Consider the following 3957-nt stretch of genomic DNA (forward strand, 5'->3'; position numbering starts at 1 on the left):
TGGGGATGCCTGCTGAGACTGAAAGTCACAAAATATTTGGGCAGTTGAGAAACTGTAGGCCCATCTTCTATTGCCAAAGCCTGAAGACTCTCTTTGCCAGGACTCCCTGGTCATTTGGCACTACAGAGAAACGCTGGGCAGAACCCCAGCAGAAGATATAAGGAAACCAGGCACATTTTAATATTCATCTATCAAAGCTCTGCAAATCATCTTTCAAATTAGATGAACCAACAAGAGCCAAGAGAACATTTTAATAAATACCAAAATGACTTCATAATAGTCAAAATAGTTGGTGAATGCTAACTCATATTTCTTAGACATTTCACCAATAAGTTTAATTAAACTTTCCCAAAGCCTATGAATGAGGGAATACCTTTATCTCTTTTTACTTTTCGTTTTAAGAAAGAGAGCCGGTTCATAAGATTTCATAGCTCTAATTCCCCTTTCTAAAACTCTATATTCCAGTCCTTCTTGGCTGTTGTAGAAAAGAAATAAAAGGTTAATCTCCCACCTTATGTTTTGGAGAAAATCATCACAAACCATAAGCTCCATTTGGTAAATAAGAAACTGTACAGGAGACTCTGACTTGCCAAACACTGAATATTATACACACAATATTGTGTTATAATCCAAACCAAGAATCCTTAAACATTATGTCTAAATTAAATGAATTAGAAATTTAAATTTATATATGAAGACACTAGAAAAGAAAAAATCTCTACTGTCAGATCAGATCAGATCAGTTGCTCAGTTGTGTCCGACGCTTTGCGACCCCATGAATCGCAGCATGCCAGGCCTCCCTGTCCATCACCAACACCCGGAGTTCACTCAAACTGATGTCCATCGAGTTGGTGATGCCATCCAGCCATCTCATCCTCTGTTGTCCCCTTCTCCTCCTGTCCCCAATCCCTCCCAGCATCAGAGTCTTTTCCAATGAGTCAACTCTTCGCATGAGGTGGCCAAAGTATTGGAGTTTCAGCTTTAGCATCATTTCTTCCAAAGAAATCCCAGGGCTGATCTCCTTCAGAATGGACTGGTTGGATCTCCTTGCAGTCCAAGGGACTCTCAAGAGTCTTCTCCAACACCACAGTTCAAAAGCATCAGTTCTTCGGCGCTCAGCCTTCTTCACAGTCCAACTCTCACATCCATACATGACCACTGGAAAAACCATAGCCTTGACTAGACAAACCTTTGTTGGCAAAGTAATGTCTCTGCTTTTTAATATGCTGTCTAGCTTGGTCATAACTTTCCTTCCAAGGAGTAGGCGTCTTTTAATTTCATGGCTGCAGTCACCATCTGCAGTGATTTTGGAGCCCCCAAAAATAAAGTCTGACAGTTTTCACTGTTTCCCCATCTATTTGCCATGAAGTGATGGGACCAGATGCCATGATCTTCGTTTTCTGAATGTTGAGCTTTAAGCCAACTTTTCCACTCCCCTCTTTCACTTTCATCAAGAGGCTTTTTAGTTCCTCTTCACTTTCTGCCATAAGGGTGGTGTCATCTGCATATCTGAGGTTATTGATATTTCTCCTGGCAATCTTGATTCCAGCTTGTGTTTCTTCCAGTCCAGCGTTTCTCATTATGTACTCTGCATATAAATTAAATAAGCAGGGTGACAAGATACAGCCTTGACATACTCCTTTTCCTATTTGGAACCAGTCTGTTGTTCTATGTCCAGTTCTAACTGTTGCTTCCTGACCTGCATACAAATTTCTCAAGACGCAGATCAGGTGGTCTGGTATTCCCATCTCTTTCAGAATTTTCCACAGTTTATTGTGATCCACACAGTCAAAGGCTTTGAGTTTAATAATCCTGACAGCCTCCTACATAACTTGCAAGATAAGAATATTAGACTGTGAATCTCACTCCTGGGCATATATCTGGACAAAACTATAATCTGAAAAGATATATTCACTCCAATGTTCATAGCAGCACTATTTACAAGAGCCAAGGCATGGAAGCAACCTAAATATCCATTGACAGATGAATGGATAAAGAAGTTGTGTTACATATATATAATAGAATATTACTCAGCCATAAAAAGGAAAGCCTTTGAGTCAGTTCTAATGAGGTGGATGAAACTAGAGCCTAAATACAGAGTGAAGTAAGTCAGAAAGAGAAAAAGAAATATCATATATTAACTCATACATATGGAATCTAGAAAAATGGTCCTGATGAACCTATCTGTAGGGCAAGAACAGTTGCAGACATAGAAAACAGACTTGTGGACACAGCAGGAGAAGGTGAGGGTGGATGAATGGAGAGAGTAGCTCTGAAACATCTACATTACCATGTGTAAAATAGACAGCTAGTGGAAAGTTGCTGTAAAACACAGGGAGCTCAACCTGGTGCTCTGTGATAGCCTAGAGGGTGGGATTGGGTTGGGGTGAGAGGGAGGTTCAGAAAGAGGCAACATGTGTATACTTTTGGCTGATTCACATTGTTGTATGGCAAAAACCAACACAACATTGTAAATATCCTCCAGTTTAAGATAAATAAAAAAAGATCTAGTAGATAGCATATTCAAAAGAAGAGACATTACTTTGCCAACAAAGGTCTGTCTAGTCAAGACTATGGTTTTTCCTGTGGTCATGTGTGGATGTGAGAGTTGGACTGTGAAGAAGGCTGAGCGCCGAAGAACTGATGCTTTTGAACTGTGGTGTTGGAGAAGACTCTTAGAGTCCCTTGGACTGCAGGGAGATCCAACCAGTCCATTCTGAAGGAGATCAGCCTTGGGATTTCTTTGGAAGGAATGATGCTAAAGCTGAAACTCCAGTACTTTGGCCACCTCATGCGAAGAGTTGACTCATTGGAAAAGACTCTGATGTTGGGAGGGATTGGGGGCAGGAGGAGAAGGGGACGACAGAGGATGAGATGGCTGGATGGCATCACTGACTCGATGGACGTGAGTCTCAGTGAACTCCGGGAGTTGGTGATGGACAGGGAGGCCTGGCGTGCTGTGATTCATGGGATCACAAAGAGTTGGACACAACTGAGCGATTGAACTGAACTGAACTGACTGATATATATATACAATGAAATGTTATCAGCCATATAAAAGAAGAAAATAATGCCATTTGCAGCAACATGAATGGACCTGGAGATTATCATACCAAGTGAAGTCAGAAAAAGACAAATACCATATGATATCACTTCTTTGTGGAATCTAAAATATGACACAAATGAACTTAATTACAAAGAAAAAGACTCAACAGACATAGAGAACAGACTTGTGGTTGTCAAGACGAATGGGAGTATAGGGGAGGGAGGGATAGGGAATTTGGGATTAGCAGACGTAAACAATTATACATAGAATGGATAAACAATAAGGTCCTACTGTATAGCACAGGGAGCTTATTTAATATCCTATAATAAATCATAATGTAAAAGAATATGAAAAAGAACATATATATAACTAAATCACTTTACTGTATGCCAGAAACTAATATAATATTGTAAATCAACTATACTTCAAAAAAATAAATTTTAGAAACCAAAATGAAAATTTTTAAGGAATATTAGCTAAGAGTCAGACATGACTTCAGTCAGTCAGCAACTTCACTTTCACCTTTCACTTTCATGCATTGGAGAAGGGAATGGCAACCCACTCCAGTGTTCTTGCCTGGAGAATCCCAGGGATGGGGGAGCCTGGTGGGCTGCCATCTATGAGGTCGCACAGAGTCAGACACAACTGAAGCGACTTAGCATCAGCAGCAGCTTGTGGGAATAAATATTTATTGAGCATCTCTGATAGGCATTAGGGAAAATTTTTTAATGAATAATGTATGTCTTCAAAACGGTTGTAGTCTAAGGAGAAAAGTAAGCCAATAATCAAATATCATACATACAAGGATGGCTAAATACTAAATAGAGGTATAATGGACAAAAGAAGAAAGTAAGTCGGAGTGGGAGGAAAGAAGAAAAACTTTGAAGAAAATAGAGTAAGGCGTTGACAAA

This window comes from Bison bison, unplaced genomic scaffold, assembly GCF_000754665.1.
Source record: "Bison bison bison isolate TAMUID 2011002044 unplaced genomic scaffold, Bison_UMD1.0 scf7180017864466, whole genome shotgun sequence".
NCBI classification, from domain to species: Eukaryota; Metazoa; Chordata; class Mammalia; order Artiodactyla; family Bovidae; genus Bison; species Bison bison.